The 12,665-nt window shown below is 41.9% G+C and overlaps 1 long non-coding RNA gene across 1 annotated transcript; it reads right to left on the reverse strand.

The window, feature by feature from the left end:
• Window positions 1-303: 303 nt before the first annotated feature.
• LOC311228681 lies at window positions 304-6,662 on the reverse strand. The gene is made up of 3 exons (XR_014619678.1): window positions 6,179-6,662; window positions 3,200-3,331; window positions 304-1,942 (listed from the first exon to the last, which is right to left on the reverse strand). It is a non-coding gene; the product is annotated as an uncharacterized lncRNA (long non-coding RNA).
• Between the last annotated feature and the right edge of the window lie 6,003 nt (window positions 6,663-12,665).

A 12,665-nucleotide genomic window follows, 5' to 3' on the forward strand; every position in this document is an offset into this window, starting at 1 on the left:
TAGATAGATAGATAGATAGATAGATAGATAGATAGATAGATAGATAGATAGAAGAAAAACAAACCTGTGCGAGTCTTAATTCTTTATTTTTGTCAATATACTATGCAGTATACTAATATACAATGCTATATTACATCTGTTCTAGCAATGTTGTACCAATATTTACCATATGTTACTGTTTTACCAATCGTATGCTACAGCAGTAAAGGTGTTAATAATTGGAATGGTTTGAAATATTTTTTTTTTTAGAAATCATGGAATTAATGTAAAAACACAGAAAGTATATTTAGATTCAAAGGCAATTTTAATAGCTTTCAATGAATACAGTTTCTCTCCTGTGAAATACAGTTAAAGCATTCACTTTTGACAGCCCTAGTATTTACAGGACATAACATTGTTCAAATAACGTTGAAAACATGACAAACTGAATTTAAATAATCCACATCAGTAAAACTAAGAGGCATTGATTTTCCATTTTAGCTTTAGCATAACAGATAACAGATAACTCCGTCTCTCCCTCACTATCTGGTAACGCATGGTCTGGTGGTTTCATAACAACACTGTGGCACATATTCGTTAAGGCACAGCACACAGTCACAATCTTGTCAATGAAAGAAAAGTCCTCGCCTTCAAATGGAACCAGCAGTTGGACTGGTATGGTATTATGTAGCATGCGATACTTATTGCGTACCAAACCGATCACTCTTTCAACATGGACCCTGAGGCTATTTGCTGTGTCTCTTCTACAGATTTTGGATCCATCTGGGCACGTCCGCTTGTGAATCCAGGGATTTTCACTGATGCACACATTAATGAAACATGGTCCCCAATGTCAAATCCACGGTCTGCTAAAACCAAGTCTCCAGGCAACAGTTTATTGAGGAGACCACTGTTCTCGGTCAGATGCTTGTCACTTACACGCCCTCCCCACCCTTTGGAAATGAAAGAGATAGACCCCTGTGGTGTAATGCCAATCAGGTACTTAACAGTGTGCTTTTGCTTGTAGTGGGAATATGTCTGTGCCTGCGCTTTCAGATTTGATGGTCTCAGTGCCAATTTCAAAGCAGTCCAGAATAACCGCAACACGATTGCCAAAAGCCTCTACAAACTGATGTGGCATGGTTAGTTGGAGGCAATGTCTTGGGCCAGGCACGTGGGGGCATCATTTGAGCTGTGGGCATCCACTGTGGTGCCGGCGGGGTCTGAGATTGAGGCAATATGGCTCTTGCAAAAGTCCCCATCATCTGCAGGAAGAGTTGGGTGGTGGCCTGCTGCTGCTCCTGCATGGACCTACTTGTGCTGTATAATGACAATACATTTTAATCTAATCTAATCTTTAGACAAGGTTTAATAAGGTGCAAGGTTCAAAGTAATCTATTATTAGTATCAATTTATTTGTCTAAAGATGATCCATGATCCTTTTTGATGACTGCTATGGTAGAGTGTGAACTCTCAAATGGCAACGATAAATACTAGGTGGTGGACAATTAGCATTTCAATGGTGTGGGGGTTGCAGCCATCGCATTCCAATGTAATTGTCCTTGAGCAAGACGCTTAACCCCCAATTGCTCCTGCAAGACTGGGTCTCGGGCTGCCTGTCTGTTCTCCTCCTCCTTCTCCTTCAGCTGAGCCTGTAGCAGTGAAGGGCTTGGGGTAATATGTGGACTGTATGAAGGCATCTGAAATTCTCTCTCTTTAGTATCTTGCCAAATTCTGATGCAGTCAGCCTGCCCTCTCGCTCCTTGTGCCACAGTGGACATGCAGCCTGTCCCGTCATTTGCAGTTGTAGTTGTCTTGCTTCCTCAAGATCAAAGCTCTGGATGTGCTGTGGTGTTGGTATGCCTATGTCTGGAGAGAGGGGCATGGGGATGGTCTTGGTACAGTGAGAGGATACAGGCAGGGATGTTGTTGGGTTGGTCTGTTGTCGCTGCAACAGTGGGAGCTGCAGCGAAAGAAAAAAGAAATAGATTAGAAATAATTTGTCTCATTTCTTTCTCTCCCCCTCATCCCTCTCCCCTTATCCATCACCCCTCTCTCCTCCCCTCTTACTCCTCTCTCTTCTCTAAGAAGGTCAGGGTGTAATAAAATTTAACTATTGAGCACAGAATTAACATGAGTTTATAAAAACCCTTTACATGTGAACAGCTTTTACTGTAGATAGAAATGGATGATCCCATGTTATAGAGCATGCTCTTGGCATCCTATATGGTATATTGGATGTTGGAATTTGATGCAGGCAACTTGGTGAGCCAAGGGAGCCTTGGCATCTACAGTGAAACTTGAGTGAAACTTCTTATGCAAGTTTATCCTCAAATGTAAGTAGCTGTGTTTTAACTGTGTGGTAAACCTGGGTTTATCAACGTTAGTTAGTAAGCAGTGCAATCTTTCACGTAATGTCATGGTGAATGAATGAAAACTTTATTTAACAGATTGCAGAATGGGTACAATACAGTACAGCTCAATACACACAATTGTTAAGGGGATGCAGACCAGAGAAAGACTCGTCTTGTTTACATCAGGGTCCCCCATTTTCAATGCATCATAACATAATGACATACATGACATACAGATAGACAGTAGTGCTACATCTATACATGGCAAGCTATAACACTGACGAAGGAATATGTCATTCCGAAACATGTTTGTTTCAGGCTGCCATTAAATACTTGAACCTGAGAGTGCTGGTCTAGCTTCACTGCTTCTTTTTTACATCTATACATGACATACCAGATTTGCAAATACAGTAGGCTACTGTTTGTGATACGAAAAGAGTCCAGAAAAGAGAGTATATACATTTGACGTATTATTATTGTATTGTGATATGTTTTGTTTCATGTTGAAAAAAAAAAAAAAAAAAAAAATTTAATAATACAATAAATATCGGTGGGGGGGGGGGGGGGCCCGAGCTGTCAATCTCGCCTCAGGGCCCGTGGGGCATTCCAACCGCCACTGTACAGCCGCCATATTGCATCATATCCTGTGAAGGTTTGGGGTTATGACTCATGCTCAGATGAAATTAGTCCACGTTTGCATTTGATTCAACACTCCACCAGTGGGGGAGAAATCATACCCAAGTTTGCGATTGACGTTTTATTTGAGTTTTCCTAGTAGGAAGTTGTTATTTCCGACCTCCGAGTTCGAATGGAATGCAGCATTAGTCTTGCACCACTGCATCCTTTGGTCCCGGCGTGTGGCTCACCTGAAGATGGCCAAGCTGAGCGACCACAGCACCATCGGCCTCCGCAGGTTCAGCTTGGGCCTCTCCCTCATGAAGTACTGCCCGCCGAATATGATGGCGGCATACAGGCCGCAGAACATGAAGGACTTGCTCCTGAAGTGGGACAGAATACACACAGAACATGGAAGATTTACTACGGAAGTAGGACAGAACACACACAGAACATGGAAGATTTATTATGGAAGTAGGACAGAACACACACAGAACATGGAAGATTTACTATTGAAGTGGGACAGAACATACATAGAACATGGAATATTTACTCCTGAAGTGGGACAGAACACACACAGAACATGAAATATTTACTCCTGAAGTGGGACAGAACACACACAGAACATGGAAGATTTACTATTGAAGTAGGACAGAACACACACAGAACATGGAAGATTTACTATTGAAGTGGGACAGAACACACACAGAACATGGAAGATTTACTATTGAAGTGGGACAGAACACACACAGAACATGGAATATTTACTATTGAAGTGGGACAGAACACACACAGAACATGGAAGATTTACTACTGAAGTGGGACAGAACACACACAGAACATGGAAGATTTACTACTGAAGTAGGACAGAACACACACAGAACATGGAAGATTTACTATGGAAGTAGGACAGAACACACACAGAACATGGAAGATTTACTACTGAAGTGGGACAGAACACACACAGAGCATGGAAGATTTACTACGGAAGTAGGACAGAACACACACAGAACATGGAAGATTTACTATGGAAGTAGGACAGAACACACACAGAACATGGAAGATTTACTACTGAAGTGGGACAGAACACACACAGAACATGGAATATTTACTATGGAAGTGGGACAGAACACACACAGAACATGGAATATTTACTATGGAAGTGGGACAGAACACACACAGAACATGGAAGATTTACTATTGAAGTGGGACAGAACACACACAGAACATGGAATATTTACTATTGAAGTGGGACAGAACACACACAGAACATGGAAGATTTACTACTGAAGTGGGACAGAACACACACAGAACATGGAAGATTTACTACTGAAGTAGGACAGAACACACACAGAACATGGAAGATTTACTATGGAAGTGGGACAGAACACACACAGAACATGGAAGATTTACTACTGAAGTGGGACAGAACACACACAGAACATGGAAGATTTACTACGGAAGTAGGACAGAACACACACAGAACATGGAAGATTTACTATGGAAGTAGGACAGAACACACACAGAACATGGAAGATTTACTACTGAAGTGGGACAGAACACACACAGAACATGGAATATTTACTATGGAAGTGGGACAGAACACACACAGAACATGGAATATTTACTATGGAAGTGGGACAGAACACACACAGAACATGGAATATTTACTCCTGAAGTGGGACAGAACACACACAGAACATGGAATATTTACTATTGAAGTAGGACAGAACACACACAGAACATGGAAGATTTACTACTGAAGTAGGACAGAACACACACAGAACATGGAAGATTTACTATGGAAGTAGGACAGAACACACAGAACATGGAAGATTTACTACTGAAGTAGGACAGAACACACACAGAACATGGAAGATTTACTATGGAAGTAGGACAGAACACACAGAACATGGAAGATTTACTATGGAAGTATACAGGACAGAACACACACAGAACAAATGTATATATTCTCTTTTAGAAACGGTCTATATATATAGACAGAGTTGTCTGTATATCCTGTATGTCATAAATGTCTGGATGTAACAGTAGTGTACAGTATATCTGTATGTTGTGTATGTCATAAATGTCTGCGGACCCTGATGTAAACAAGACGAAAGTCTTTCTCTGGTCTGCATCCCCTTAACAATTGTATGTATTGAGCTGTACTGTACTGTACCCATTCTGCAATCTGTTAATACACTTTTCAATCAATCAATCAATCAATCAATGAATTTAAAATGGGGGACCCTGATGTAAACAAGACAAAAGTCTTTCTCTGGTCTGTATTGTACCCATTCTGCAATCTGTTAAAGTTTTCAATCAATCAATATATCGTTGAGTAACGTTAGCTATAGCTAGCTAGTGATTGATCGATTGAAAACTTTATTAACAGATTGCAGAATGGGTACAATACAATAGCTTAAAGACGTGTTTTCACCATGTTAAGGCTAGACGCTCTGGCTAGGCTAGGCAGCTGTATGCTAACATTTGCCATTGTGAGATTGTCGACTGACAAAACATACTGTGCTGTTTTTAGTGGGAACAAAGTCCTTTCGGTTGGTATTCTTAATCCACTTCTGGCGAATATCTTGCTCGTCTGCACGGCCAGGGAATCGATGCAAATGGTATGGTCTCAGACACGGGCAGTGGTCGGTCAAGTTGAACACAAGTGAGGCACAGAGCCACGAATTTCATAATAAAAACGGCGACTTAAAAAAAAGAAAAAAAACACGCTTGCGCCCAAAGGACATTTTATAAAACGAGGCATGATACAATACTATACATACAATACAATACTATATATTTTAGCCAAAACATGTGGTCAGAACACAGTGCATTTAGTCCATTCGCTCTCATTCTCTCTCGGGACATCCCTATTGATTACCAATAACCGCGTTAGCCTCAGTAGCCACATACGCTGATCGGAGTGTCATTCATAGTGTAACACCCAACAAGAATGTGAAACAACTTATTAGTATTGGGTTATAGTTGTTTGATTTCCACTAACGTAATGTTAGATTGCTATCTGAGAAAGTTACGTAACGTTAGTCTACTGTATATGAGCTGGCTGGCTACACCATTTGCGGCATTTGCCATGTATAATCTGTAGGTAAAACGGACTGCATATAAACGGCTGATGACTCATAACTTCCTATCACGTTTGAATAATGCTGTAAAGTTAAGTAAAAATGCATTTCAATAGTAATGTATATAAATTAAGAGCTTACCGATTGAGAGCTAAATCCACTGCCGACAGACGAGACGCAATATTTACTTCCTAGTCCACGGCACTCTCTCTCTGCCTCTCTCTCATTTTGCAGAGGGCGGAGCTCGTCCAGCACGTTGTCACGTTGTATGAGAGCGCCCCCGCTGGTCATTGTTAACATTAACCACGCAAAGCGGCGTCAAAACGGCCGGCAAACAGCTGTTCCATGACTAATTCTGGCTGGATCTGTACATGTAATGAGGTGAGGATTTCCCTGAGGGAGAAGCATCAATGTCTGTATTGGTGCACTTATACGACCTCTCGTGCCTCTCTGAAAATGTTCCCCTCAGCTTGATCCCTCCTCATTCCATGGTTGGTTGGTATCTTAACGGTGTGCTCCGTCCGGTTTTAACAGGGAAGAAAAAAGAAACACAACACATTAATGATTTTCAATTCATATGAATATCAAATGTACTTTTAGTCGTTCAAAACTGGGTGCTATCTGTTCATTTCTCAACAGCCTGTCTGTGCTTTGTCTATAAATAGAAACGGCCCTTTTGTCACAGAACTTTTCACCCCCACCCTTGTGAGATGTTTTTTTTATCTCAGTTCACTTCCAAAGAATATAAAAAAATAAAGAAATAAATGACGCGTCCATTCACACTAGAAAATAAATTGAAACCAGATGTGGCTCTGTGCTTGCCCAGAATTTCCTGCCAAGCACGACTCTCTGCTCAGACACTCTTCAAAAAAAGAAAAGAAAAAAGAGAGCGTTCTTCTGAAATATACATGTGCCCAAAGCCTTTTGTTATGAGACCTGTCACATAAAATAAAAATACAAAATAAAACACCGGGCCACGCCCTTGATCACAACTGTATATATAAAACCGTACCCTATTGTATTTTGTAAAATACCTCCGAGTACAAAACACCGAGTCTCGTCACGAGACTTCTCACTTCTGTCAAAAAATACAAATAAAAATTAAATTAAAATACCGCCAAGGGCCACTCCCTGTACCCCACCCTGCAACACGTGAAAATTCTGGTCACCGCACACCGTGACCAATCTGATTATTACAACAACGTAACCAACTTTAAATCACTTTACCATGACCAGTCTAATCATTGCAGCGTGTGCCAGCTATACCATACATCCACCAACAAAGTCGTTCTCCCGTTTCAAAAAATAACATAAAAAACAGTTTTCTCACAGGTCATTTAGAACAGAAATCACTGTTTAGTCAGACTGAACAGCCTTTAAAGGAAAAAAATTTAAAATAAAAATGATCCGGTCTGAGCCACGGCCGCGTGTCCTTTAACCTTTTTAGGGTCTTTTTAAAGCATGAGCGCTCAGCCTCAGGAGACCCAGCCAACAGTAAAGTAAATCTTATCTAGAGAATTCAAATTTCTCACCTTTCTATGCCGGCAGAACTGCTGTCTCGGTCCCCGAAGGCCGGACGCCCAAGGTCTTTTCCAGTTGCTAGCTCGCCAATTGTTGAAGCTCCTGACTTTATACAATATTATAAAAATCAGAGATGAAGAAAGACACGGCAGGCTGTGTTCAGGTCGGATCTCCGCGGTGTGAGGATCAGTTTATTCAATGAGTTAACAATGAAGTTTCAACAAGTCCTAAACATCATTCTCAGAGGCTGATACTTATACTCTCTCATCCCTGGGCGTGTGATAATCATGGGTGTTTCATTTCCCATTGGTAGAATTTTTACTGCATTGGATTGACTGGTCAAGACTTGATGCAGATCTGATGCAGTCTCTTATGTGATTGGTTGAACTTGAGTTTGGTAGGTGTGTGTATGTTTGTCGCCAGTTTTGGTTAAAAACTGCGCACTTATCAAAGATTCCTTGGCCTGTCTCATTGTTTTTTACCAAACTGGTTTAAACTGGAGTCAGTTCTAGTGAGTGCATTTTCAGTTCATCTCAACTCAAGTAACCTTTTCTGCTGTGGCCTCTTGGTGAACAAGGAATGACTGGTCTGACCAGAGTTCTGCTCAACTCACTAAAAGGGAGACTTCATCTGACACAGTGTTTTTTGTCTTACATTCCTTCAAATTTAGACATTTCTTGTCTGTTAATAACTAAGGGATTTTATCCAGATGCAATATAAGTTTACATTTATTGCATTTGTAACCTGGCCAAATGATCACTTCCTTTAAACCCATATGTGTTTTTGTAATGACCTGTATTTATACGTGGATGTAATCTATTTTATATAGGATGTTGGTATTTATATGCCATTCTGCCACCACAGATGCTAATAACTACTAACGTTGTCATGCTAGCTTGGATGCTAACTAACGTAATTAAGCTGGTCATGGTTCATGGTGAGCTGTTTGTGTTATAACGAGACAGCAAATTAATGAATGAATGAAAACTTTATTTGGGTGAATCGCTTGGGTGACTGTCTGAGTGACCACCTGTCGGGAGTCGGAGTCCCGAAAATGGAACGTGTGTCACGCATCAACAGAACAATGTTTAGTGGATTTCGACAGCATCCTCACGCAAATGAAGGATCGATTAGATCACAAAAGACTGCTGTTTGTTGCATTGCTGGATTTGCAACTGCAGAGGAGGTCATTGAACGTTTCATCAGAAAAGAGCGAAGGATGGATTTCATTTACAAGGAGCAACAGGGACACTATTTCCTCCTAAGAAGTAACGTTGTCAATGGTGAGTGAAATTCTTTTTTTTAATATTTAGTAGCTGTGTGGGGCGGGTCTGTGTTGATTATGATTTAATTGGCTGTATTCTCTCTCTGCGTTGGTATGCGTTCTGCCTTTCTGTGGTTCGCCGTGGCCCCCTCCCTCCCTCCCTCCTCCTCCTCCTCCTCCTCCTCCTCCTCCTCCTCCTCCTCCTCTTCCTCTCTCTCCTCCCCTCCTCCTCCTCTCCCTCCTCTTCCTCTCTCTCCTCCCCTCCTCCTCCTCCTCTCCTCTCCTCTCCTCCACTCCTCTCCTCTCCCTCTCCTCTCTCCTATCCCTCTCCTCTCTCCTCTCCTCTCCTCTCCTCTCCTCTCCTCTCCTCTCCTCTCCTCTCCTCTCCTCTCCTCTCCTCTCCTCTCCTCTCCTCTCCTCTCCTCTCCTCTCCTCTCCTCTCCTCTCCCTCTCCCTCTCCTCTCCTCTCCTCTCCTTAATCAGAGTTTCCAACGCTATAGGTCTATATGACAGGCGTACAGTACTCTTAAACAGTAATGTATATTTGTAGATCTGGTATGTCATAAATGTCTGGATGTAGCAGTGCTGTCTATATCTCTGTATGTCATATATAGATGTAGCAGTACTGTCTATCTGTCATGTTATGATGAATTGAAAATGGGGGACCCTGATGTAAACAAGACGAAAGTCTTTCTCTGGTCTGCATCCCCTTAAAGGTCAACCTCCACGTTGTATTTTTGTTCAATAAACAATGTGGACTAGGCCAACAGTGACTTTCATGAAGAATTGGAAAAAAAAGTATTGAAATTGACCCAGTTTTAGCGTTTTTATCAAAACATTTTGTCTGCCCAACACAATCACCACGCACATGCATATTTTAATCAATGGTTCATAACGTGCGCGTGTAATGTCGTCACAACAGGTGTTGGTCACCAGGGGGCTCTGTGAGTCACAGGCAGTAGCAAGGAGGCGGAGCATTATTTCCGGCGTTGGGTGCATGATGCGCATGCGCTGTGATCACACCAGGCAGCCAACGCCGGAAATAATGCCGTTTTGAGCAGTTTATAAAAAATATTTAAAATGTTTATTAGCAACGCAGAGCTTTCAAACCATCCCGTATCTCTGTCCGAAACCCTCGTGCAACTGTGAGTACATTTGAAATGTCTCTGTGATACTTGTATAACGAACGGTTCGGCCAGAACCAGTCCTTCATGGTAAATCTAGGTTGGTTTCCTATTAAGGAGCAAGTGACTGTGGATTCACTCGGTGCATCAGTCACGAAAGGGGCTATGATGAGCTTGGCAAGCCAGAGTAAAACACAGTTTTCATTCAATCAATAACAACATTAACCAGACTCTCGTTGTGTCTATTATGCTAACGCTAACGTTACCTCATTGTGTCTATTCTACAAGCTTTAACGTTACCTAGCCTCTCGTGTATATCTGCTAACGTTAGCATTAGGCTAACTAACGTTACCACTCGTCCCTAACCCCAACAACAAGCGTAACTAATCAGCGATCTTTTTGTCAGACTAAACTCTCCGCTCGGTGGCAAATTGTGTTGATGTCGGTTTTGTTTCATCAATAAATGAGGCAGAATACACAGTGACTGTATCCTTTTTTATTGCACTTGTTTCGTGCTGCAAACATACATAAGACATCCTACGCGAGACATTAAAGGGGCTATGCACTGCTATTCCTAGCACTATTTGGGCAACTTTACACAATTCCTGTTAGTCTATTGAAGACATTTGTAAGGTTTTTTTCAAAAAAATTCATTGTTTTATATTTCTAATCAAGTACTCGAAACCATAATTTTTCAGCCTCAAGAAATCAGGCTGTTATGGCCTGGCTCCGCCCATAAGCACTTTGAGTGACAGTCAGACCACAGTCTGCACTGGTAGAGGGAGGGAGGGAGGGGGGGGAAGAGAGAGAGAGTTCAGTTCAGTTCAGAGTTTTTATTTGCCACATGGAATAATACAATCATAGTTTCTTCATTAAAAAATCATAAATAGTCATTCCATGGACAAAAGGAGCAGGAAGAAGAATAAATCTTATAGTTACCTCACCTGCCCCTTATTCCTAAACTAACATGTATTTTCTTAATGGTCGGCGTATAACCTTATTTACACAAATAATCATTTATACCATGAGAGAGAGAGAGAGAGAGAGAGAGAGAGAGAGAGAGAGAGAGAGAGAGAGAGAGAGAGAGGCTCTCTCTTCCTTTCTCTCCCTCCAAAGCGCACGGCCCCGCAGCTCCACTCGCTGATGAGACGGGGCAGCTTTTTTCTTTCTTTCAATCTCCCGTGTGGCGCGCGGCCGGCAGGTACCCCCCCCCCCAAGTGCCCCCTCTCTCTCCCTCCCTCCTTCTCTCTTCATTTCTCTCCTTTCTCTCCCACTCGGCTCTCGCTGATGAGACGGAGCAACTTTTTTCTTTTCTTTCTTTCAATCTCCCGTGTGGCGCGCGGCCGGCAGGTACCCCCCCCCCCCCCCCCCCCCCCAAGTGCCCCCTCTCTCTCCCTCCCTCCCTCTCTCTTCCTTTCTCTCCCTCCAAAGCGCACGGCCCGCAGCTCCACTAGCTGTCTAGTCTAGGTAGAATGGGGGCGGGCATTAGCTCCAACCACAGAGCCAATCGCATCACTGTGCGCCTAATGACGTGACTCAGGACTTCAAATCAAAATGACCCGATTTACTAGAGCACGAGAGGGGCTGGGCTGAATTGGAGCAATCCGCCAATATGGTATTTAGACCCTAAAACACATTGATACAAACTCCTATTACTATAATACAATGCTAGAGACTGAAAAATGACATTTATAATGCATGGGACCTTTAAAGATGGCGGCGTTCTGTTTTCGTTCAGACTCTCCAGACAGTGACGCGTCTCTCTTCTGACCAATCAGTGGTCTGCAGTTTTTCACGTGACATTTCTGGAGCTCTCATGCTGATCACCAGCAGCCCCGCTTCCCCACACGGAGACAAACTGAGTACTTTATTTTAGTGGAAAAGCAACATTAGATTCGGCTCATTAATATGCACCTGTGTCCTGTTGTGACGTCGGCGTTTGATAAGCTTTTTTGATTCGCGCGTGCATGTTATTCGTGCGTGGACCTTTTTAACTCTTTCAGAGTGGCATTTCCGGTGTCAAATGGAAAAAAATAAATAATGAAATTATATACCAATGATGTAAACTACCCATAATTGATCAGTAGGGTTTAAGCTGGAGGTTGGCCTTTAACAATTGTGTGTATTGAGCCGTACTGTATTGTACCCATTCTGCAATCTGTTAAATAAAGTTTTCATTCATTCATTCATTCATTCATTCATTCATTCATTCATTCATTCATTCATTCATTCATTCATTCATTCATTCATTCATTCATTCATTCATTCATTCATTCATTCATTAATTCATTCATTGTCCTTGTGTTACATAAAACCCATCTGTGGCCTCGTGCAGAGGAAGGTGGTAAATACATGTTAAGATATTCCAATGTACAGTTTTGCATACCATTGACTCAGAATGGTCTGTTTTATTGAAATCGTCACAGCAGTATAGTTTGTTTATACTTCAGAAATATGATATTTAAACATGGTCCCCAAAATGAATGGGAGCGAATGAGGAGCCTGACACCTGGGAGGAATGGGGGTGTTGCAGCGTTGGGGATGTTTAAAAAATATAATTTAATATATAATATAATATAATAATTTGTGCTTCACCTAAAAATTTGGTCAGCAGCCTCTACTGGTATGCACTTAGAGGAGTTAACGAAAGATTCTTTAAAAAGTGGCAGCCGTTCATTTCTTACTTTAACAGCCTACCTGTTCTCCCTCCTGACTGAGT

Source organism: Notolepis coatsorum (assembly GCF_963971535.1).
Source record: "Notolepis coatsorum genome assembly, chromosome: 5".
Classification (NCBI taxonomy): Eukaryota; Metazoa; Chordata; class Actinopteri; order Aulopiformes; family Paralepididae; genus Notolepis; species Notolepis coatsorum.